This window comes from Pseudorca crassidens, chromosome 14 (genome assembly GCF_039906515.1).
Source record: "Pseudorca crassidens isolate mPseCra1 chromosome 14, mPseCra1.hap1, whole genome shotgun sequence".
NCBI classification, from domain to species: Eukaryota; Metazoa; Chordata; class Mammalia; order Artiodactyla; family Delphinidae; genus Pseudorca; species Pseudorca crassidens.
In genome coordinates this window covers 74,237,106-74,263,292 of record NC_090309.1, presented here as the reverse complement: position 1 = coordinate 74,263,292, position 26,187 = coordinate 74,237,106, and the positions used below count along the sequence as shown (strand labels likewise).

Sequence of the window (26,187 nt, the reverse complement as noted above, 5' to 3'; positions counted from 1 at the left end):
GGTCCGCCTGCCGATGCAGGGGACACAGGTTCGTGCCCCGGTCCGGGAGGGTCCCACATGCCGCGGAGCGGCTGGTCCCGTGGGCCATGGCCGCTGAGCCTGCGCGTCCGGAGCCTGTGCTCCGCAGCGGGAGAGGCCGCAGCAGTGAGAGGCCCGCGTACTGAAAAAAAAAAAAAAAAGGCTCATGTCCTCAACGTGACAAATACCAGGGAAAACAATTCTGCGATTCAGAACACAGGTGGGGAGAATACGAGCGAGGTAATCATGAACCAAGCGCCGGCCTTTTCCTCGGCTTTCATCTGGCTTCTCAGTGAGACAGCACATCTCTCCCAAGGTTTCCCGGGTCACGCTGGCCGCTCTGCCCGTGCAGCAGGGTCATGTGAAGGGTCAGGGTTGTTTTTCTGTAGCTTAGATTTCGGCAGGCAGATCTTACGTTTTCTTAATCCATATTTAATAGCCTGACAGTGCTGCCTGGTGGCTGTGCTGTGAGGACAGAGCGGAGACCGAGGTCCCCGTGCAGCCGGACCCTTCGGTCCCCCTTTCCCTGCAGAGCAGGAGGGGCTGCCCGGGCCTGAGGATCAGGGAGCAGCTCTGATATTGGAAGACTCTAAGGAAAACAGGCATTCCTTCCAGTTTTTCATCTGGATCCGTTTCCCTTAGTTGTCTCCCCAGACCCCCAGTTGAAAGCAGAGTTGTATATTCCTTGGTTTGCTTCTCAAGAAATTAATTTTAACTAAGTAAAAAAAAAAAAAAATTTAACAGCTTTATTGAGATATAACTCACATCCCATGCAATTCACCCATTTAAGGTATACAATTCAATGTTTTTTAGTATATATTCACAGATAGGTGCAACCATCACCACGATCAATACGTTCATCACCACAGAGAGAAACCCACACCCTTTAGCAGTCATTCCCCGTTCCCCCCCTCCCCCCAAACCCTGGCAACCACGAATCTACTTTCTGTCTTTATAGATTTCCTTATTCTGGACATATCAAAGAATGGAATCATAGAATATGTAGTGTTTTGTCACTGGATTCTTTCGCTTAGTTTAAACAAGGTAAATTTTTTCAAGTTTTGCCTTTGAAGGCAGATGAGTAGGTTTGAATCCTGACTCCACAGCCCTTAGGCTGTGTGGGTTTAGGCAAATGGCTTGACCTCTCTGAGCTTCGGTTTCCCCATCTTAATATGCAGAGTGCTCCAGTGTTAACACACATAAAAGCTTTGAGCTGTGCCTGGGACACAAGCTTCAGTAAATGTGAGTTCTTACGATCTTTCTTGTCCTGATTGTCCCTGAAGACCTTTCTAGCTCTGTCTGGGGGGCTTGCCTCTCTGTTTGCATTCCCTCAGCAAACATTTACTGCAGCCTGCACAGCTCTCCCCACAGGGGCTGCACCTGTGTCCCAGGAACTGGGCAACCCTGTGTGTGCCTTGCAAGTCCTCACCCATGTGTTGCCCCTCCTGCACACCACCACCTCTTCCCAAGGCAGTCTCATGGCCCCTCTTCAGGCTCTGAGGTTCAGAATAGTTCTGGGAATGTCACCTGGAAGGTCTCCCCTTTGTATCCTCAGTATTTCTACTCTGCAGTTGGAAGAGGGTAAGCATAATCACAGCCCTGGTTGAAAGGGACCGCTCTGCCTTTGCTCCTACTTGCTGATGTGCAGTAATACATTAATGTTAATATTATTAACCATAAAATGACACAAACACCCTTAGAAAGATCACAGGATAAAATAAAGGGAAATCTATTCCTCAAGCCTGAGATACTTACTGACTTCCTTCTGGAGTATTCATCTTTCCATCTCCAGGTGGGTAGAATTTTATGAGACCAAGTGAACTCTGTTGAGGAGGCTCTGAGAAGACAGATTCCCCCACCCCAGAATGCTAAAGCAGCATTTCTGTGTCACCACCCCATTTACACTGGGACTGTGGTTTCTTTGTGAGTTTTTATGTCTTTTCCATGTCTCCCCTGAGAGCCTGTAAACTTCTAAAGAACAAGAACTGTGTTGTCTCCTTTTATAGGAGTCTGTGTTTCATAAAATAAGTAAAAGTAAAACTTTTTAAATGTTTCTTATCTATGCGCACAACGTTCTCTTATTGACGTGACTATCCGGTGTCTCTGGAAATTGTCTTGCAAACACTTGCCCACCCCCATGGCTTAGTCCTCATGTCTATCCAGCAGTGTCTTTTGCCCCCAGAACCACCTGTGCTGTATAAGATGACAGGAAAATGCGGCAGTGGCCAGCGTAGGGCTGAGAGGCAGGATTTCTCTGAAGCTTGAGGATTTTGTTTGCTTATATGGCATCTCCCATATTGAGACTTTTCAGAAATACTATTGAAAATAAAAGTTTCCTCCCTGCCATGTGGGAACTCTGGGAAAAGAACCCACCCTCTATTCTAGGCCTTTGCTTTATTTCATTCACTCAGAGGATGAAGGAGAAAGCATTTGGTGTCGTAACCAAGGCATCGTCATGGCCTGAGATGGGGCTGTAATAAATAATATAGTGGCTAGCATTTACTGAGTGCCTACTGTGTGCCAGGCCCTGCTCTAAACATCGTAGCATTATTTCATCTCACCTTAACAAAACTCTGTGAAGAAGAGATGCTCGTTTGCCAATAAGGAAATGGGGGCACAGAAAAGAAACACAACCTCAAATGTCCCACAGCTAGTAGCAGTAGAACCAGGACTCCTGCCATACTGACCACATCTGAAAACACAGAATAACAACATCATTTTCAAAGTTCAGTCTTTCTTCTTTCTGTTTTGAACCATCCTTCATGGTGGGCAAAGCATGTGGCCCCATTTTCCCACCGGGGTCTCATAAGCATCCTTTTGAGGTCAGGAGCATGTCACAGGGGCCCAAGTCTCCAGGGGGTATAGGTCCAGGCCTTGGGTGCACTCACTCCTAATCTCTCACATTGGTTGCTTCTTTCTTAACATTCAAAAATAAGGGAAGGAACTTATTAAATCTGCACAGCAGTCCCACGGAGTTCAAGCATTAGCATCCGCACAGAGGTCAAGAGATGCTCTAGGGCTTCCCTGGTGGCGCAGTGGTAGAGAATCTGCCTGCTAATGCAGGGGACACGGGTTCGAGCCCTGGTCTGGGAGGATTCCACATGCCGCAGAGCAACTAGGCCCGTGAGCCACAACTACTGAGCCTGCGCGTCTGGAGCCTGTGCTCCGCAACAAGAGAGGCCGCGATAGTGAGAGGCCCGCGCACCGCGATGAAGAGTGGCCCCCGCTTGCCACAACTAGAGAAAGCCCTCGCACAGAAACGAAGACCCAACACAGCAAAAATAAATTAATTAATTAATAAACTACTACCCCAACATCGTCTTAAAAAAAAAAAAAAAAAAAAGAGATGCTCTAGGGCTTCCCTGGTGGTGCAGTGGTTGAGAGTCTGCCTGCCAATGCAGGAGATACGGGTTCGTGCCCCAGTCCGGGAAGATCCCACGTGCCGTGGAGCGGCTGGGCCCGTGATCCATAGCCGCTGAGCCTGCGCATCCGGAGCCTGTGCTCCTCAACGGGAGAGGCCACAGCAGTGAGAGGCCCGCGTACCGCAAAAAAAAAAAAAAAAAGAGATGCTCTAGATTAAATCGGGCTGGGAAGTAGCGTCCCCACCTTAGAGCATTGCAGGGCACGTTTGTGGGCCAGTTGTTTTCCACACTTGGTCTAGGGCAGGACGTCTGTGAGTGTAAATAGAGGGAATATGTGGCTTTATTTTCCCAGTGAAAGCTGGCACTCCCTCGATTCACAAATGTAGGTGACAAACCACAGTAGTATGTGGATTTGTCACCCGTAAGAATCACAGATATTAATATATTCCTCCTTATTGCACAGTCCTCAAAATATCATTTACATTCGTCACTACTTTGAAATTACGGTAGTTTTAAAGATGATGCTAGACTTCATTATTTAATGCTTTAATAAAGAAGGGCATTTACTACATGAACATTTTGTTTTTTAATATTTTGATAACTATACTTAAACGTAACTGGTTTCTTTTATCATCCTATGTGCTTTATGTATTCAAAAGCGTTATTCTGAAAAGGGATCCACAGGCTTTCACCAGGCTGCCAAAGGTGTACACACACACACACACACACACACACACACACACACACACACACACATCCTCACTGAGAGTGGTGGGGGCATTTTCCCTAGAACCAGAGCCCCTGCCACATCCTGGCAGCCCAGTTCTCTGAGCATCTCGAGGAATGGAAACCACTCCTGACTCATGGCAAAGACACTGCTTCGTTTAAGCCAGAGAAACATGATTTATTACCAGCATGTTTTCAGTTCCAGGCGATGCCTTGAAAAGGTCAGCTTATATGAATGTTTAGAAAAAGAAGATCATAAAATAAGAGGGACTTGGTATTTGGGTTTTGGTGTTTTTTTTTTGACGAAGAAAATTCAGTCTCGCTCTTACAACGGGCAAACTCCTGTACTCTTCACTTGACCTGCATTTACTCTTTGAGAAGGAAGATGTCTTAGAACGGCATTTGGGGAGAAGATGTATGTCACGGGGATTTTACAGCACTTGAAACCAGGGCAGTGAGCCCTAAACATGGGACCAAAGGCCCACTTGCCATGTACTGGCCAATGGAGATGGCAAATTAGGAGAACACGTCTGCTTTGAAGGGCCTGTTCAGTGCCTAATTGTTTTGTATTTGTTTCAGCTGATGGCTACTCTTTTCATTAGGGGCTTTTAACCGGTGAGTCATCTTTTGAAAATACAAATTTGATGGAGCCAGTTCTTCTAAAACCTCTGTTGGCTCCCCCTTGCCGGAGGAGAAAGTACAAAACCCTTAACCTTACGGCCAGGCCCTCTATGCTCTGACTGCGGTCTCATGTATCAGACTCTCCCTCCTCCCCTCCCCTCCCCTCCCATTCACACAGTGGTGGAGACTCACTGGATTATAGTGTACAGTGAGCTTTGTAAGAGAGTAACCTAGTATGTTTATTCTTTATTTCCTATAGTAATTGTTTTAAAAATAACTTTATTTTTGTGCTTAGTGGGATGGATTTTATTTAAACCCCCAGATTTTCAATTCTTCTGTAAAATGTACAGTCTTGATATTTTGTATAACTTTGGTAAACATTCTTTACAAAATCCTGGGCTTATTTTTGAGAAGATGCAGATTATACATTTTAAAGCAGTTATTTATTCCGCTTTTTCTGTTCCCTTTTCGAATCATATCAGACAACTGAATAATCATTTACTGATTTCATTTGCACGGTCTCTTACGATTGTCAGGATGCTCAGCTCATCGTGTCTCTGATTTTTGCTGTCCCTCTATTCTTGCATTTTTCGACAATCCTCCCTCTTGCCCAGATCTCTTCCACAGCGAGTGTGCTTTTTCAATTCCCTACGACCACTGTTTCTTGGTGCCTGCCTCCCACCAGACTCTATGCCAGGTCCCAGGTGTAGGGGGTGGAAGAAACAGCCTTTCTCTCGGTATCACATTCCACAGAGCCTGGCACTGATAAAGAACTAAGGGTTTTATGCTGAGTTTGACAACTTATAGAAGCAGAAGGTGGGGGCCCATTTATATTTTTTCTCAAGTCCACACCCCATGTGCAATCAGTTTGTAGTCTCTGGAGATAAACTTACTGTGAATTTATTAAGACCTCCCTTTGATGCCTCCAGAACAGACGCTTCTCGTGTCCGTTGCTTTTGGTAAAGTTGTTGCCTTTAGTCCCTTAAATAATCAGCTACAACGTTTTGTTTCACCCCTAAAGTTAGACCACTTCTACGAAGTCTGGCCTTTCATGACCGATTTACAACAGTGTGTAAAGGAGTTAACTAAATATATATTTTATAAGTGCCGTGTAATTCAGAGTTACAGTTCAGGTCGAAATCAAGGCTTGTCAGCTTAACCTATTTTAACTTAAAAGTGTTTGTAGCTTTGTTTAGTTTGATTAGTTGTTGGTTGGTCTGCTGTTACTATCATCATTGCCATCATCACTGATTTGCCCATCTGTTTTCAGGGAAGGTTGTTGTTAAAACCAAATAAATAAATAGAAATCCAGTGAATGTAAGATAGTTTTGGTTATGAATTGCATTCATCTTTCTGCTCAAGAACTTCCTCCGAGGGCAGACAAGTTTGCCATTGGGTGCGTCATTAGGTGAAGCGTCCGTGGAGGGATGGTCTCCTGCTTCCCTTAATTCTACCATGACATGGTCAAGCATGCTCTTCGGCTCATTTGTTAGCCCCTGTTATACAATGAATTATGTCTCCCCAAAATTGATATGTCAAAGCCCTAACCCCCAGGACCTCCGAATGTGACTGTATTTGAAGATAGGACCTTTAAAGATGCAATTAAAGTTAAGGGAGTCAGGGCTTCCCTGGTGACGCAGTGGTTGAGAGTCCGCCTGCCGATGCAGGGGACACGGGTTCGTGCCCCGGTCTGGGAAGATCCCACATGCCGCGGAGCGGCTGGGCCCGTGAGCCATGGCCGCTGAGCCTGCGCGTCCGGAGCCTGTGCTCCGCGGCAGGAGAGGCCACAGCAGTGAGAGGCTCGCGTACCACAAAAAAAAAAAAAAAGTTAAGGGAGTCATATGGATGGACCCTAATCCAATCTGACTGGTGTCCTTAGAAAAAGAGGAACTTTAGACTCATAGAGACACACCAGGGTTGTGTGCACACACAGAGGAAAGACTGTGTGAGGACACAGCGAGAAGGCTGCCATCTGCAAGCCAGGACGATAGGCCTCAGGAAAACCCAGAGCTGCTGCACCTTGACCTTGGACTTCCAGCCTCCAGAACTGTGAGAAAACTAATTTCTGCTGTTTAAGCCACCCCATCTGTGGTATTTTGTCACGGCAGCCATAGCTGACAGAGACAGCCACCAAGCCTATTTCAAAGGATTCCACTTCTGAGCAGATTCCAGTGTGATGACAAGAGCCAGCATCCCCTCCATTTCTGTAAGTGGAGAAGCCAAGGCAGAGGAGACCCCAGGCTCCTGACGCAGTGGGGCAGGGGCTGAGGCGGGACCCCCAGCAGGGTCCCCCTGGTGGCCCAGTGCTCCTAGGGCTGTGCCAGGGACCCAGGAAGTTGCAGTCGGAAGATGCAGGCAGGAGGGCGTTCTAGAATCCTTGCAGCAGTGACTGGGGCTTTGTGCAGGAGTGTTCCTTCTCTTTTCCACGGATCCTAACAAAACGTCTGAGCGCTAAATCTGAAACTCTTTCTCTAGTGAAGCCACGTGGTGCCTGCGTCTAGCACCCGCGAGGGAAGAGCCGGAAACGTTCTCCCACGCCAGCCCTGCGGGCTTCTGGCTACTTGTGCTCGGATGTAATGTTCACATTGCGTTTTCTGTTCCTGCCACGTTTAACACTTCAGCCTGGATGCAGCTTTATCACTGCTTTGGGGATTTTCTACAACTTATTTATGAGTATTAAAATTCTGGAGTCTTCCCCCACCAGGATGGCAGCTCCAGAAGAAGCCTGCATGGTAGTCCAGGAACCTCCAGGGCTGGCTGCTGGATGTACCCAGGCTGGTTTGAAATGTGCTAACGGGGCCCAGCTTAGCCAGCACTGGACTCAGGGAGGCGGGAGGCAAGGTCACTGCAGGTCACACTCGCCACGGAAGAAGCGGGCCTGGGCGGAAGGGAGCTGAGCGGTGGCCATCAGCATCTCAGGGGTGGGGGGCAGTGCAGCTGGGATCCAGCGTGTTCCGAGGCCTGTTGGCCTTCCCCAGGTGTTTGCTGAGACCCACCTGTGTGTTTTGCGCTTCCTGATCCAGGGGTTGGAGCTGGCAGGGGTGGTGACAGAGGCAGGAGGAGGGTAAAGCAGGCCCTGCTCTGCCATAGTGCAGGGTAGAGAGAAAGGGATGCAGCGGCCATTATAGGAGGATGTTTGCCAAAAGGCTGAACTCAGAATGAGCTCTGACAAGGAATGGCGAGGTCTTTGGGGGCTGAGGTAGTGAAGGCGGTCTTTTACTCTGGGTGGTGGTTGCATTGAGCTGCAGGCTTCCGCAGGTTTGGCAAACAGGAGGGAGGGACAGCCAGGGGTTACTAGTTCTGTCCTTGGGTCTGTCCCTTAGGGGTTTTGCTGTGTTCTGGGCTCCTTCCCCTCCCAGGACCCCCGCTGTGTGGTTGGGACTTCTTTGGACCCATGGAGTCCCCCAAGTGTCCCTGAAGTAGGGTGGCTCGGAAATTGCCTGTTCTTCCTTTAGGGCTGTCACAGGATTTTGACAGGATCCAGCGGGCATGGGGTAGCCAGTAAGAGTTCCCCTGTCTCTGAAGCACCGGAAACAAGGGCCCCATAGTCAGATGAACGGCCCCCTCCTTCCCTGTGGTGACCAGTCGGCTGGGAATCTAAAGAAAATTCAAGGATCCCCACCCCTGGGGAAAAGAGGGGGGTCAGCTCATTAATAATTGCCCTCATTATTCTAATGCAGGCCTGCAGTGGCCAGCATTGCCCTAGAGAGGGCTTACTTCAGTCACTCAGCAGATAACAAGACATCTGTTAGAAACTTATTTATTCCTTGCCTGTTTACTCTTCATCTGGTGAATTTGTATCGAATGTCTGCTTTCTGCTAGGCCCTAGTGCTCCAGCCTAGAGCAGGGGATGGCAGACTTTTTCTGTAGAGTAAATATTTTAGGCTTTGAGGGCCATGTTGTGTCTGTTGCAGCTACCCAACTCTTGTAAGGCCAAAGCAACTGTAAGCAATACATAAGCCCATGGGTGTAGCTTTGTTCCAGTACAACTTTATTGACAGGCATTGGGCTAGATTGGCCCAGAGGCCACAGATAGCTGCCCCCCGCCCCCGGACTGGAAACACAGAGTTAAACAAAAGTAGACATGGTCTCTGTCTCTATGGAGCTTACACTCTAGGCAAGGAAGACAGGAATTAATCATATAATCGCAAACATAAATTATAATTAGAACACGGTGCTTGAAGGAGAGAGAAGCTCTCATAGCTCTAGAAATGGGGGTGTGATATAGTCTCAGGTCAAGTTAGGCTTCCCTCAAGAGTTGATGCCTGAGTTGGGCTCTGAATCAGCATTAACCAGGTGAAGAGAGAGAGGAAACAGTGCATGGAAGGGCCCTGTGACAGGAGTATGGAACATTCTGGAAACTGAAAAAAGGCCAGTGTGGAGGAGTGTAGAAGAGGACAGAGAGGAGGAGTAAGATGAGGCAGGATGGGAAGTAGTAATCAGTCCATGCACAGCCTTGGGGGGCGGCTTAAAGCAGGGGAGTAACAGGATCAGATTTGCATTTTGAGAAAAACCTCTTTGGCTGCAACATGAGAACAGATCGGAGAAAAGCAAGTGAAGCTTCAGGGGAACCGAGTGAAAGGACCGTTGTGAGAGAGAGAAGTGGCAATGGGGGTAAAGAGAAGTAGACGAAGATAAAGATTTCAGAAGGGGTGTTGGTGGTGTGGGGATGGAGGGAGAGGCTCCTAGGTGTGAGGTTTGTACAGTCGGATGGTTAGCGGTGCTGTCTGTCTACTGAGACCAGAGCACTGGGAAATTCCCTCATGCTTTGTTTTGTTTGGGTCAGAGGAAGGGGCCTGGCAGGTTGAGTTGCCATTGAGACATCAAATTAGAGATGTCGGATAAGCAGGTGAGATGTACAGATCTGGAGCTCAGAAGAAAGGTAGGGGCTGGAAATCATATGTTTTATGGAATCATCACCATATGGAGGGTAATCGACGCCCTGAGCATGGATTAGACAAGCTGGGGCAAGAGAAGAGAGTAGGGCAAAGGGAAGAGAGATTAGAGAAAATCCTCAAGGAACTCTGATATTTAATAGCCAGAGAGAGAGGGGTGTTCCTGCAAAATAGACTGAAATAGCAACCAAGGGAGTAGGGAAAAAAGTATGAGATTGCGGGCTTCCCTGGGGGCACAGTGGTTGAGAGTCCGCCTGCCGCTGCAGTGGACACGGGTTCGTGTCCCGGTCCAGGAGGATCCCACATGCCGCGGAGCGGCTGGGCCCGTGAGCCATGGCCGCTGAGCCTGCGCGTCCAGAGCCTGTGCTCCTCAACGGGAGAGGCCACAACAGTGAGAGGCCCGCGTACCGCAAAAAAAAAAAAAAAAAAGTACGAGATTGGGAAGGAAGTGTTTAAGCAAGGCTCGTGTTCAGCTTGTACACACAGCACAATGGGACTGACTGATGATGCCCAGTGACCATTCTGACTGATCAGTGCATCCCCTGTGATTGGTTGGTGCCCATGCCATGCCAGTTGTTTATATCATGATTATCATCCCTGCTTTCAAGGAACAATCATCATTGTGGGATGGCAAACAGGATGAAGAATGGAAACCTTCCATTGGATTTACCCACAAGTATATCGTTGGTGACCTTAGCAAGAGAACTTGAGGTGGAGTGACGGGCTGAGGAGTGAGCTGAGGAAGGAATGGGAGGTGAGTTAGTAGACAGGAGACCCAGGCAACCATTGAAGAAGTTTTGCTGGGATGCAGTGGAGCTGAGTAGGACAGGTAGAGGGGAAGCCGGAAGGGGATGGGAGTGGGGGTAACTGAAATTTTTCTATAAGATGTTAAATGATGAGAATGACTTATTTGTTCAACATGCCTTCTCTGTATATAGTCACTTACCAAACTTGTATCTATCTCATTCATTTATTCATTATTTGATCCAACATGTTTATCTCATCCTTGGCAGAGATATTTACTATGTTACGAGCACTGAATTCATTTTACTTCCTTCTTTCCTTTTCAACGGGCATTTATTGAGCACTTACTGTTTGTCAAGTACTGGACTAGGTCCCACTGATAGAGAAATGAATAAGTTATAGCCTATGTGTTCAAGGGACTTATAGTTTAGTGCAGTGCTTGTCAACCAGGGGTAATTTTATCCCCTTCCCTTTCCTGGGGGACACCAGGCAATGTGTGGAGATATATTTTGTTGTCATAACTTGGGGGCAGGGGGTGTGAGGGGGAAACTAGGGATGCTACTGGCATCTAGTGGGTGGAGGCCAGGGATGCTGCTAAACGCCCTGCAGAGCACAGGGCAGCCCCCCAACAAAGAGTATTGGTCCAAAACGTGAATAGAGTGAAAAGTGCCTCAGTAAATGGTAACTGCAGGAGTTCTGAGGTTGACCACTTAGGCACCACTGTGGAGCTGGCCAGGCAGGAGATGAGGGACAGAAATGAGGGGGCAAGATGCCCACTCAGAAGCTTCCAGTAGTGCAGGGTGGGGGCCCCATGGCCAGTAAGGCTGAAGTCGCTAGAGTAGGGCTGAGGCCACTGATACCAAGTATTTTGGATTTTGTCTATTTGGTGGGAAGCCACTAAAGGGTTTCCAATGAGAGGAAACCAGATCTGTGTCTTAGGAAGATCATTCTGGTGGCAGACAAGAGCAAACAATAACCGTTAACATTTATTAAGAACCTACTCTGTATCAGTAGGTTTCCGAGTACTTTCTTGAATTACCTCATTTAATCTCCTGGCAGCCCTATGCGGAAGTGCTCTTCTTCCCATTATACAGCTTAGGAGACTGAGGCAGAGGGGTCAAGAAGCTTGTGAATGGGGGAGCCAGCCCTTGACTGACACTGGGCTCATGCACAAGCGTGAGATAGCCTGTGGTTCTTCCGGTCTCCCAAGTTGGGTCTGGGCTCTGGAACCAGACTGCAGAGTCCACAGGGTGTCAATTCATAATTCATATGTTCCAGCTTTCCCTGCAGCTGCTCCAAAAATTCCATGCCTGCAGCTTTGAAAAGTGTGGCCTTAAGGTAGCCAGTTTAATTCTTCCTGATTAGGAGTTCTCATGTAGCTCTTAATTTTTCAGAGACTTTGTAGCTGAAATGCCCCCATGGAAAGAGAAACACATGCTTCTGGGAAATCAAATCCACTCTTTGCTGCTTGAGACCATTAAGTGGACCCCAGTAACCTCATGGAACTCCCCTATCAGGACACCCCACCTCACTGTCAAATGCACATTTTCGCCTCTATTTTTGCTGGGTGTGGGGGGTAGGTGGATTTGCATGACTAATAAAATTTAAAGTAGGTCTCAGAGCCCAAAGCTACATCATTAGCCAGCACAGATCCTGCTTTCCTGGGTTTTAATTACAGTGGCTCCTCCTCCAACTAGGAGGGATGGTTGAGTGTGACAGCCCCTGGCCCATGACTGACAGACAGAAGGAGCTGGAGGCTGGGCTTGCAGGTGGAAGGGACTGCACCCCAGACAGAGGGGAGGAGAGGATTTTCCTGCTCAGGGAGGTCAAGGGTGTGGACAGAGGTGGGACCAGAGGACTCCCGCCTGGCACTTTTTAGCAGGGCTCCTCGCATTTAGAAAGAAGACTGGAGATGCGTTTTCATATTTACATATGCTTTTAAATAAATGTGACTTCATTTTTTTAAAGCAGTGGCAACATTCTGGCAAGGCAGAGGAAATGCAAACTGGTCTGGGATCCAGAAGAGAAGGCAGGTGTCAGTGCAGCAAATAACCCGCTACCAGGGGATTCTTTGAGGTTGGCTTATGACCAGTGAGTTCACAGCCCCAAAGTATCCCCACCTGATAGATGCAGAGCCTAGGCCCAGCTGCTGTCACATGGGGTGTCCGTGCAAGAAGCCATGTTCTCCTCTTGCACTGATGGTGGGAATGTAAATTTGTGCAGTCACTATGCGAACAGTATGGAGGTTCCTTAGAAACTAAAAATAGAGCTACCATATGATCCAGCAATCCCACTCCTGGACACGTACCTGGAAAAGACAAAAACTCTAATTCGAAAAGATACATGCACCCCAATGTTCATAGCAGAACTGTTTACAATAGCCATGACATGGAAGCAACCTAAGTGTCCATTGACAGATGAATGGATAAAGAAGATGTGGCATATATATATATCTATATAGATAGATAGATAGATAATGGAATACTACTCAGCCATTAAAAAGAATGAAATATTGCCATTTGCAGCAACATGGATGGACCTAGAGATTTTCATACCTAAGAGTATCATACTGAGTAAAGTAAGTCAGACAGAGAAAGACAAATGTTATGTAGTGTCACTTATATGTGGAATCTAAAAATTACTACAAATAAAAAAATGCTATTTACAAAACAGAAACAGACTCATAGACATAGAAAACAAACTGTTACTGTACCAAAGGGGAGGGGGAAGAGGGATAAATTAGGAGTATGGAATTAACAGATATACACTATTATATATAAAACAGATAAGCAACAAAGATTTACTATAGAGCACAGGGAAGTATATTCAATATCTTGTAATAACCTATAATTAAAAATCTGAAATATATATATATATATATATATATATAAAACTGAATCAGTTTGCTGTACACCTGAAACTAACACAATATTGTAAATCAACTACAGTGCAGTTTCTTAAAAGTCATGTTCTTATTTTCAGGTTTTCTTCTCGTTTTACTTCTTCCTTTAAGGATTCTGTGATAGGTCAGAAAATTCTCCGGGCTTCAGTTTTCCCATCTGCCCAATGAAGGGACTGTTGCACTGAAGACCTTCTCATGTCCCTAAGTGGGTTTGATTTGTAGACTAAATTTAGCCTTTGCCAGGACGGCAACTGTACACCTACAGTGCTAAGAAAACTAACTTTACACCCAAATATAAGGCAGTTGCCCACGTTCCCAAATAAAAGGGCTCTGAGAAATTTTTTAGCCAATATGTGAATATATGAATATTTTTGGAATACAGTATAAATGAAGCAACAAACTGTTACTTAAAATATGTAATTAATTACTTTAGTTACACATCTTTAAAATTACAAAATATCTAAACCGTCAATTTTTAAATAGTGCTTTCTCCCACTTATATTTCATGAGTCTCTATCCAAACCTGTCAGGTGCAGTTTCAACTCCAGAGTGTGTTTTGTTCCCGGTGTATTTTTTTATCCCTAGAGCAGCTTTCTGAGTCCTCTGACAGTTTTCCAGAGCTGTGAGCCTCACTTCCATCCACGTTTTCAAGAGACGGCAGAGACAGCACTTTTTGAATCCATGGATTATGTCTTCCTGTAAAATTGTATCCCAAGCCACAGGTCCCAATTCCCATAAATGGAGGCAGTTATGTTTTGCTTTTTCACTTGCTTTATAGGTGGCTTATTCATGATCTCTTGCAGCAATTAACCATTGTTGGGTTTCTTTTTAAAGTGACTTTTAAAAGTCTTGTTTACAATGACATCCAAACACTGAAATAATGAAGTCATAATCCCAAGAGTAATTACCGCATCTGTGTTAACTAAATCAGGTGGGAGAGTGCACTGCAAGACGAGACTTTTTATTGATGTCGAATCCGTCAGATTGGATATTGGATATATTGAATTTAAGGCAATGCCCTTTTTATTGTAGTGTAGTTGATTTACAATGTTGGATTTCTGCTGTACAGCAAAGTGGCTGTACATATATATACATTCTTTTTTATATTCTTTTCCATTATGGAACACCCTTTTTTCTGAGGGATAACAGGAGATGCAGGGGAAAGATGGTCATATATTTGGGCCTAGTCAAAAAATTATAATTTATCAAATTCTCCTTTAACACCCGTCAGCTTATGACGTTGCACATAGGAGCATCTCTTTGCTGGCTGTTCGGTAGTTGATGTCTGTCAACGTAGGCAGACATGTCTGATGGATCCAGGTCACAGAAAATGGTGCTGGGTCTGCTGCCCCACCGAGAACTCTGGCCGCCATCTTTCCCCACTTCCCAAACACCAGTACGTAACTGCAAGCCCCTCCTGGCCACCTTTCTGGCGACCCGTCACTGGGCTTTTGTGTAGTTTAATGAGCATAGAGTCGTTTGGAAATATGCGCTGTGCTCCACAAAAGGAAATAGTAATGTAATCAGGAATCATTGTATTCTAGCACTTCAGCACTATTGCTGCTATTAATGTCCATTATCACTGTATTCCCTGCAATGTGTTTAACAGTCACAGGCACTAATCAAGGTGCCTGTCCTGGAGAATGTGTATTCTATCTGGACCATACTATGTATTGTGCTGCGACTGTTCCGCGTTTTTTTCAGATAATTGGAACCTGCTACTTCATACTCTGAAAAACAATGTAGTGGGTGAAGCCCTGAGAGGTTCAAAGCCTATGCTTACGTCAGGGAAAGAATGCAATTTCCATGCAGAATGATTATAATATTATTCAGTGATTACATGGGGGTGGGGGTGGGTCTGTTTTTGTTAGAGTTTTGAAAGTGGAAAATGGAATTCCATCCAAGTAATCAGAGGTTATGAGTTTCCAGCACAGTATGTTTGCACGTGTTGGAGGCTCATTTTCCCAGAGTCCTCCCCACCCCAGTAACCCCTGAGCCTTTGCTGGCCTCTAGGGACAGACCTGAAGTGCCTACGAGTTAATTCACTGACAGGAGCTCTCAGCCGATGAGAAATGGGAATTGGCGGCAGATACTCCAGCTTCCTCACGTCTCAGGTGGGACAACACTGAGACATGTCCCTCTCTGTCCCCCAGAGGTCCCCAGGGACATTGGCCCAGGTGCCCACAGTGGAGACCTGCATATTCAGGGCAATCTCTGTCGGCTTCCTTCACTCACCGGTCTCGCCTCCCCACTCACCTGCCTGAGCTTTCTGGCATCACTCTTCAGATAAACCACTTGCCTCAATCCTTGTCTGGGTGGGTTCTGCTTCCCAACAGAGGTACACCTGGCGCCCCAGCTCTCCCTTCCCACCTGGAGAGCACCCAGAGGCCTCTTTGGATCCCTCTGTCCTTTAACCTGGCTCCACACAGGAGTCTTAGAGTTTTAAGGCACCATTGTCCTGACAGATGAAAACTCTGAACTTTTTTTTTGGTCAGGAAGGTGATGGGTATAATTTATTTCTCCCTCTTCTCTTGATTATTTTTACCCCATTCAAGTGAGACAAGATGATTTAATCCGGGTTGTATTTTAAATGCCCATAATTGATGTCCTCAGAGCATGAATCTATGTGCTCTTAGAAATTTATGTATAATCTTAATAGATTTGTCAATGGCAACCCTTCCTCATCTAAGCAGGCTGCTTGCAGACAGATCACTTAATTTGCTCCCCAATGTTCTTTTACATACGTGGTTGCTCCATGGCTGACAGCAGATGATCCCATTATGAACACATTTGACACAGCATGGGCTGTGGGGATGAGCACCCTCAAGGTCCTCTGCTGTGGCAAGCAGTGTGTGTCTCCCTCTCACTCAGAAGGGGAGGGTCCCAGAGACCGAGGCACCTGAACAGGTGCTGAGGCTGCAGTCCCCGGCAGTACGCAGCAGCTGATGGGTGCTCCAGCTTACCTGCGCTATCAGAGGTTGTTGACGCCACACCCATTCCCCAGCCTGGGGATCGCCTGCTGACAGTTCTTGCTTCCCGCCTTTCTCTGTGTGGGAGTGCCCAGCCCATTCATGGGGCAGGCTGGAAGTGCTGGGGGGATTGATACCCCAAAGTACTTGGCAGCCGGTGAGAGGTGGGAGGTCATGAATAAATACCCCAGCTTCCTTCCTCATCTCTTGGTGGGACGACTTTAAGATATGCTCTACCCAGCCTCTCAGAGCATCCCCAGTAGGAATAAGCCCCCAGTTGCCCAAGCGGGAACCCACTGGTTAATGCTTTCTCGACTGAATTTTCCCTGTCTCCTTTCTCACATCTCTGCTTCCTCATGTGCTTCCTTGGGTCTACTCTTAAAAAAAGAAAAAAAGAAAAAAAAAACCCACTTACATCAAAGTCAGTGTTTCAGGGGCCACTTTGGAGGGGAACTCACACTAAGACGCCTGTCCTTCTGAATGTCTTCAGGCTGATCTTTCAGATGTGCTCATCCTCCAGGACCTAAATTAGGGCCTGGCATGGAGCTTCCTGCACCCAGGAGCTCTGCTTCCTCTGACCACCTTCAGCTCCACCAGCATAGTTAACTCAGCCCTCGCTGTCTACAGCCTTGGGACCTCCCCTGTTTCTGCACGTGGGTGTGTGATGGAGTCGACACCAACTTTGCCAGCTCCTAGCTGACCTGCACGTCTGTCTGAGAGATGATGGTGCTCCAGCCACATCCTCGGTTTGGAGTGAAGAGCAGAGATGCCCAGCAGGGTGGAGGATGGGGTAGCCAGACAACACTGTGGGGGAAAAACCCCTCCTTCCAAAGATTGATGCGGGTGCTATTGGATTATTTGCGCCATTTCTGTCTGCTGGGGTAATTGCAAGGCGAGTACCTTGTGTTCCAAGGGAAAAACGTTCTCTGGATGTGGTAATCTTTGCCATGCCTGCTTGTGACAGAGAGAACCACATCAAGTTCTAAATTTTCTCAATGGAGTGAGATATGTATCATGTGTAATAAAATATAAACAAGCCGTTAAGAAACATCTATGTGTTTCTTTTTGTCAACCTTTAGAAGCGTTAAAGCCAACCACAATTTTATATGAATTCTAGATGATATGTAGTATTTTTATTTGCTACTTCATTGCTAAATGTTTCATATAAAACTGAAGAGGAAAAAAAAAAAAAAACCACAGTCCCACATATAAAAGAAGCAGCAGATGGCTAAATGTGACCGTGGGAGAGAAGCAGTGAATGAGTGGGTTCAGAACAGAGGCTCCCCCGCTGGGTATGGGCCCGAGGTGGAGCGGAGGGAAGTTCCCGTATGAGGGTACCTGTGTTCATTAGCCATTTGCTTCCACTGTGTTCTAAGTAGCCCATTAGTATTCAGGAGAATCTACAGGTATCTTTGTTATGGCTTTTTTTTAATCTTTTAAATGTACATATAAATGAGTATGTATTATTTATAGATGTCTTTGGATTTAGAAACATCGAGCTTGCAAAGTAATGCAGCAGGGAATATTTGATTTACTGCTCACTGGAAAGGAGAGCGAAGAGAGGGGGACTTTCTGCAGGAAGGAAAACTGGGTTGGGGTAAGTTGCTTAACCTTTGTAGGGGACTTTCCTGGAATCTTCAGTTACAGTTAAACTGTAGAGAGATGAGTGGGTGGGAAAGGGCAGCGGCCAGAGAGTTTGGAAGCCGGCTTTGTGGTCCCCGCTCTCCTGCTAATCAGCTGTGTGACCTTGAGCTTGTCACTCACTGGTCTTGCCTTTGGTTTCTTGCCCGTATCTGGACATCAAGCCATGCCAGGCTGTGGCCCAGTGATTTGGTGCATTCGTATTGACTGCTGTGGGCTCTGACCGGACTCCTTGGGTGCTGGGTTAGTTTGCAGAATTGCCGTGAGGTTGGTGAGCCGTGGTTGCATGTTTTTTCAGATGGAACGTGAAGCTCTGATGTGATCAAGCCACTTGCCTGCATACTTTGGTAGAGACCAGGAAAACAGAATTAGCTTCTCATTCTATTTTCAGTTCCTAGGCTGTTTCTATATTGGCCAAGAAAAGCAGAGAACTTACAGAAATTCCTGGTAATGACTACTTTCTGCCTGGGTATGGAGAAACTTGCCTGTCTATGGTTTATTTTTAAATGGATAACTCATCATATCTGGGTAAAAAGTACTGTAATCTCCAAAGACTTTTCTTTCACATTTTTTTTTTCTCTCTGAGAAACAGCCTCAGATCTATTCAAATAAACTAGTTTTCTACTGGGTGAGGAAGTAATGCCTCTCAGACCCACTTGGGGCTGGGAAGGGGTTTTCAGCCGCTGGCCCTATGGCTTGGATTCGGAGGAGAGGGGTAGAAGCCATGAAAGCATCTGCCCTCAGGCCTGGAGTTTAGCAGTTGCTGGGGAGGAGGAGAGGAGGGGCTAAAAGGCTGAAAGTTAAAGGCTGAAAGTGTCCTCCTGAGGGAAGTTCAGGGAGATTAGCTGCAGAGGGCAGGAAGTGGTAACTGACCAGTGTCAGATAGACCCAGGACAACTACACACACGGTCAGCCCATTGGTCAACTAGCCCCCAAGGAAGATCCCTCCCCATTCATTTGTCTTCTGCGTGCTCACTTCTGTGGAGAGGTGGTGGGAAAGAAGGCCCCCACCTTCCCCGTGGCGCTGTAGGTACTGCAGGGATACCTATTCTGTGCTTCAGTTGGCAGGCTCTAATAATGTTACAGCCACCAGTTGATATGTGCCATGGGCCATGCCAAGTGCCTTTCTTACAACCGAACATTTAACTCTCAGAACAAACATGGATGTTCAGAAATAGCATCCCCATTGTACAGAGGAGGAGACTGAGGCAGGGGTGGGAGTGGCGTGGAGGGTCTGCCATTAAACTTAGAGATTTAGACCCAGGTCTCTAAGATTATCCATCTTCCATGCTCTTGACCACCCAGGTGTGTCAGGGACTAAGATGAAAATCCAAGGTGAAGCTCTGATTGTGCCATGGAACGAGGCTGCAAGGTTCAGACTTGGGAGAAGGGGTTCCCAAACCTCTCTGCAACTCCCTGGGGAGACCACAAACCCACCGAGTCTAAAAGCCCACCTTGTTTTACTCTGTGAAGCCGCATTTTCCCCATCACTTCTCTCTAAAGCTGTCAAGAGGCCAAAGGGGCATGAGATGCCGAGCAACCCTGAGCCCTGGCAGCTGAGGTATCAGCCGGACCTGGCTCGGTCCAGACCCTGACAGTGAGCAGACGCTGGATCCATGAACTTGTTTGGTAGTTGTGTCTCCTGTCCCCACGGCTGTCTCCCACCCCCTGACGTGTACAGCTGTGGGCCCCATAGAGGACCGATGTGGTAGCTAAGTGAGTGCCCGGGACACAGGTCAAAGGCTCCCCTTAAGAATCAAGGCAGGGCTTCCCTGGTGGTGCAGTGGTTGAGAGTCCGCCTGCCGATGCAGGGGACACGGGTTCGTGCCCCGGTCCGGGAAGGTCCCACATGCCGCAGAGCAGCTGGGCCCGTGAGCCATGGCCGCTGGGCCTGCGCGTCCGGAGCCTGTGCTCTGCAACGGGAGAGGCGACAAAAGTGAGAGGCCCGTGTACCGCAAAAATAAAAATTAAAATTAAAAAAATAAATAAAAAGAATCGAGGCAAACAGCCCCAGGGTCTGTCACCAGGAAAGGGACAGCCTCTGAGAAGAAATTGAAACAGGGAAAGTGGGAGGGAAGAGGGAAGTCCTAGTCTCTCTGGGCTCTACGTGTGGGTCCAGACTTGAGGTGGGCTCTTGCCTGGCTGGGAATTCCAGTGTGCTCAATGCTAAGATGGGGGCTGCCCCATGGAGCCAGGATGGAACCTCCTGGAGACCAGCGGGGGCGCCAGCTTATCAGGCCACGTTCTACTTCCTCTTTCCACTGCTCTCACCCCTCCTGGCGTATTGTTCTGTTTTACTCCCCAAGACTCTAGATAAGTCTTATCCAAATGTTACAGCCTGGCCCCAGGAGTGCAGGGAGAACCAAGGGAAGAGACTTGTTCACATCTGAGTCAGAGTTTTAAGTGGGCAGCATGGTCTTGCGGGTGGAGACTCCACAGATGCCCCACCCACATGGCCACCTGGACAGCACTGAAGAGGAAGGTACTGTGGCTCTGGACACCAGGAAGGAGAGCGACGCCCATACCCACCGCAATCCAGCTCCGCACATCAGCAGCTGGCCTTCCTGTCGGTGAATTAGGGATGCCGGCCCCTGTCCTGCCTCTCCTGGGGTCCACGTGGCCGTCTAATGAGGGAAAGAAGATGCAGAAACACTCCAAAGAGCCCATGGCACCAGGCAAATGTGAAGCATCATCATTAAAAGCTTAAATTTACGGGTCTGAAGGAGAAGCAACATCTGGGAAGGAATTATTACAATTTAGAGGGAGGATGCAGGCTTGTTTATAAGAGTGAAATCTGGAAGCAATGTCTGATTCTTTTTTTTTTTTAACTGGTTTGTATTCCAATCATGCGGCTGTGGTGTGAATGTCCAAATGTTCGAAGCAAAATTGTAGAAAGTGAGTTGAGTCTTGGAGGCAGTTTCCTTCCTTCAGCAGAGCCTTACTGAGCATCTACTACGTGCCAGGTGCTGCATGCCCTGCCCACATCTTCCTGCCGCCATGGGCGAGTGGGTGTAACAGATTTGCTGGAGCCTCTGCCCTTCTCTCCAGCCGCAGCCCTCAGGAAATGCAAGGTCTTCCCAGTCCTGGATCCAGTGACAGGAAAGCCTCTATAAATGTGTGGGGGGCTCTGAGTGGTGGGGCTGAGTTGGTGGATTCCTAGTTAATTGAACTGGGTCTGCCTTGCAACAAGGAAAGAGTTTGTGTCGGGGGAGCTGATTTGCAACCTTTTTTTTCTGAAACATTTCAGCCTAGGTTTCTGGCACAGCCCTGTCGTGACAAAACTTAGGATCCAGTCAGGCCACGGGCACCCCGTCGTCCTTATCTCCCCATTCTCCTCGCCCAAGCCAGCCGAGCGGAACCAGGAGATAGGCCATTGCAAAGCCTCCTTTGGTGACACTGTGTTCTTGATATTCTCCAGGGATTCGCCCAGAGTGTCTGTACTCCAGAGAGTGCAGAAAAACTTCTGGAGAGGAGTTTTCAGGAGGAGAAGAGGTGAAGGCAGGGGGAGGAGGTCCGGGAAGCAAGAGCAGGTGTGTGTCTGATCACAGAAGTGGAGGAGAGCTGGGGCTGTCCGGGGCCCCAGCTCTGGACGTGGCAGGACACCGTGGCAGGACACCGGGAGGCTGGATGTGGCAGGACACCGGGAAGAGTCCAGACTGGCCTGGGTTCTTGCGGCCCCTGACACGAAGGGACTCTGGCCAGGGAGTGACTTGACCCATTCTGGGGTTGAGCACCACCCCTTAGCAGTAGCCGGGCTGTGAGCCAGGTGAGAGTTGGGGAGGCCTCGCCCCAGGCAGCCATAGCAGAGATTGGAGAGAACTGTTCTGAGCAGTGCCGTGGGAGGCGGCAGTGCAGGGCCCCGCGATGAGGGTCCGGCAGTAGCAGCTGTGGAGGAAGGTCAGTCCCGAACGCACGCAGTCTCAGGCAGGCGGGGGTGACATGGATTGGTGGAGCAGGGAAGCTGCAAGAAAACCTCAGTGCCGTGGTTTTGACCCACCAAAGCTCCACCCTACCCATCAGAATCCTACTCCTTAGAATTGAATTTCTCCCACGGGAAAGAATTTCACGTCATTTTTCTCTTGGGTTGGGGGGGCGATGATGAAAACAGTGTTGGGAAACATCGAGTTAACAGTAACGAAGAACCCGGGTGAGCTGCGGTCCTGCCGACAGAGGTCTGCGGTAGGGGCTGGGCCCGTCTGGGCTTCTCTGCTGTGAGAGGCTCTGCTCAGGGTCAGGGGGTCACTTGGGAGCCTGACCACCTCCGGGGCATCTGCGAGCTGCCGAGAAGTGGGCAGTGGTGGGGGGGAGGACAGCCAATCGGGTTGTAGGGTTAATTTGGGCTCACCAGCACCTGACTGGAATGCGGACGTCCACCGACACCTGTGCTTTGATTCAGCCCAGGGTGGTGACTGCAGAGAAAACACAGAACAGTGCTAAACTCCTCACTGATTGGGATCCCGGGAACGAGGGGGCCGAAATCCAGAACAGAGACGTGGGATGCAGGCACAAATCCAGAGCTCCCCTTCCAGCTCCCTCCCACTTTCACTTGCTGTGTGACTTTAGGTAAATCTTATTGTCCATGAGCCTCAGTTTCCTCGTCTATAAAATGGGAATACTAATTGTAAAGTATTCACAAGCTTGTTAGAAAAGGTGAATGAGAAACTGTGAACGGCTAGGCTTTGTCAACATCAGACGTTATGAAAATATCATTATTGTTCCCTCGATCGCAGCGGTGGCCTCTGAAGATCCTGTCTTTCTTTGAAGAACACGTGCCCGTGGAAAAGCTTGCCGGGTGGCGCATCCCTATCGTGGAGAATATGTAATGGATCTCATCAGTGGCCAGTTCTGGCTCCTTAATGGAAAGAAGAAGCCTGAGCGTTGTGCCGGGTGGGCTCTCGGAACCGGCTTGTGCTCCATCTTTGCATCTTAATTCTCCCCTTTTAAAAGCAGTGCCTTCCGGGCCCCTTGGTCCATGAACTGTCGAGAACCTGATGGATAAACACTCAGAGAGAGTGTTTATTTGGGGGTTGGCAACATGCCTACAAGCTTTGGTGAACCCATGGTTGATGTTATTAATGGATGGCCTGGTTTTCTCTCTTCTTAAAAGAAAGAGAATGTGAATGAGAGTTCCCCTTGCAGGATACGTTCAGAGCAGACATCCGAGCCTGTGCCAGGGGTGCCAGAGGGTCCTGCACCTGGGCTGGCAGGAGGGTGGGTGTGGGAGCAGGTTTTCTCACTATGGTTTACAGCCTCCAGCTCCTTTGCCTTTTTTCTTCCTTCCAAGGAAGGCAGAATCCTTGTTTCCTAGCTGGCTGAGGGGTAGTGAGCTACCCGGGCGCTGGAATCATAATTGGGTAGCATGGTCAAGACCCAGGCAGGGCTGCTCTCTGATCCTGCATCAAACGGGAGACTCCCTAATTGGTTTTTCCTCTCTTACAGCAGTTTCTCTCCAAAAAATTGATACCTTTTATAGGGAAGTAAAAAAAATCCTGGGGCCCTTGTTTATTATTCTCTTCGCTATCCATTTGGTTCACATCAGGAACCATCTTTATTTGTAGATCTAGAGTTAGAATGGGTCTCAAAGATTTCTTTGAGTTTAATTCTGAGGATCTCCCAGCATTTAGGCAGTTATGTAACCCAGACAGCCTATTCACGGGTCCTGCTTTCATATGAGACTTTATGCTGTCCAATTCAATTAGCATCTCTTAAGGGCCTTGAGAAGGTGAAGGACTTAAGACCAATTTCACGGGCGTTGACTTATTACCTACCGTATTTTTTAAACTAAAGTAAAAAAAGTCCCTCAGCCTTTGGCTTTTTAAATTTTATTTTCCTTAAGCCTGGAAGCTGCCCTTTGATGATGAGATTAGTGGAAGAGAAAGGGTCAGTTTGACCAGACATGTCAAAGGTCAGCTCCAGAGGTAGTACCTTCATCTCCCCTGGGGTTGGAAAACCACACCTACCTCCCTGTGATTTCCAGGGTTCTTTCCTGAGGTTCATTTTCCCAGGCCATGATCTTTGGAACCTCAAGGTTTTACAGTGTTATCATGGGAATGAAATTATTACTAGAAATCAGTTTCTAGTCATTTATTTTAAAATCACTTTAAATACCATGCATCTCATTAGAGTAGAATGTGTTTCGGTTGATGGATGTAGCTTATACAGGCCTCCCAAGAAGAAAAGGTACTGAATGAAGGGTCTGTGTACACCCCCATGTGATGGGTGTTATGGGCCAGAGATTCAAATATTAAGATGATGTCTGTTCTCAGGATGCTCAGGATTTGATTACAAGGAGTAGAGGTTGGGTGGGAGAAAACAGAGCAAGAAGAGGAAAGAGATGAAATTACTGAGGCATAAACTAATAGCAAATAGTAGCTGAGAACAGCTAGAAGCCCCTCGAGGGAGGAGCATCTGGTTGAGGTGGGCAGAGATGTCGTGAAGGAGGTGTGACTTGCCCTGGGACTATGAGTGGATGATGGCAGTAGTGAGATGCCGATGCTGATGCTTTTGCTGAGGATGATAATTATGTACCAGTTTCTCTGATGCATTAATAACGGGAAACAAGAGTTCATAGAAATTAAATAATTTAGCCGGTGTCACAAAACTAAGGGCCGTGTTAGAATTCTAATTCGGATGTCTGATTCCAAAGTCCTGCTTCTAACCATCTCTGAGAATGTATTCATTAGGGTCTTGACAGGAAACAGACACATTCAAATGTGTAATTTGAAGAGAGTTAAACGAAAGGACTATTCACAAAGGTGGCGGAGAGAGAACTGTATGGAACCCATCACCAACCAGAGCCGCGACCTTCAGTAGAGAGTCACAGCCATCCCATGAAGACAAGCAAGGAGGCAGGAAATTGGGAATAAACACCCAGCCCCACCCCAATCCCTGGTCTCCTGCTGGTGTCTGCATTGGCTGAACGTAACTGGAAGTTGCAGGGTCTCAGAGCTGGAGTGACACCCTCTCTGCCAACCGGGTGAGCCTCCCAGGACACAGAACCGGATGGAAAGCCGACCTGGAGGAGCGAACAGAAGATACCCAGCACAGCCTGTGATGTCTCACACGTCAGCTCACGTTAGGATCTTTTCATAAGCACATTAGGGAACAGTCCCAGAGAACTCAGCTTTGCATGTGGTTTATTTTTGTTCGGAACTTTGTTTCGGTTATCTCCTCTAGAAGTGGCCTGTGGAGACCACAAAGGAGGAAGGACGAGGCCATTGTCATCAGAACAGTTTAGACAGCACTGGTGGCTCACCCCCCTGCACTGCCCACCCCCCTCCTGTCTGGACTGTGCTGTATTTGTCTGGCACAACCCAGAGAGTCGAGCCATCTGGGTTGCAGAAAAGGGAAGTGGATTAACCTGACGTTGGCAACCAAGAGGTTTGTCTCAAGAGAGGGAGAGCTCTTTCTAAGGCTTGCTGGCCAGGGTCTTGGGCTCTCAATTAGTTAGTAGCCTTTACAGTGGTCTGCAAGGCCCTACGCTAACTGAATTCTCACCTCTCCAGCTTCATGTCCTATAGTCTCCCACGTCCAGCCACAACTGCGGATCCAGGAACACAACAGTCACGCTCCTCCCGGGGCATTTGCACGGGCTCTTCCCTCTGCCCTGAATGCTCTCCCCGGACACCTGCACAGCCCAGGCCCGTATCATCTTCCAGCGTGCTCGAATGCCATCCTCTTGTGAGGCTTATTACCCCAACCACCCTCTCTAAACTGCACCACAATCTCCCACAGTCATCTTCTGCTCTACGTCTTCTCTGATAAATAGTGCTGACAACCTTCTAATATATTGTACAATTTGTACTTATTTCTTAAGGTTATTGTTTGTTCTGTGTTTCCATCCACTAGAAGATGAGCTCCATGAGGGCAGGAATTTTTCTTCCTGTTTTGTTCACTTGTATTCCCAGAGCCTAGACACTGCCTGACACCTAAGGGGGATGCCCTTAATACGTATTGAATGCATGAATGGGTAATTAAATGAATGAGATCCTCAGGAATCTAAAAACGGACTGACGACTGTCCCCTGGACCTCTCTCTTCACCGACACATCACTGCCAAGGCTCTTTCCCAGAAATACATCGATCGTTTATTATCACCAGTACTGTCAGTATTTTGTGGCCAAAGAGATCGATTTAACTGTCTGCTTCACATAAGCTCGGTAGAGGAAATGTACTCACGACTTTGGTTCTGTATCAAAATTAAATGGTGACCTTGGCTTACTTTGCTTCCCCACTGAGGTTATTTCTTAATCGTCAAGGGAACACGCTATCCTTGGGAAAAATAGTATTTTTGCCACCTTCAGCTTTAAA

The 26,187-nt window shown here is 47.7% G+C and overlaps 1 protein-coding gene across 2 annotated transcripts in view; it reads left to right on the top strand.

Annotated features, from left to right (window-relative positions):
• KLHL29 (kelch like family member 29) overlaps positions 1–26,187 on the top strand; it is a 309,112-nt gene that overhangs the window by 57,166 nt on the left and 225,759 nt on the right. The window lies entirely within an intron of this gene.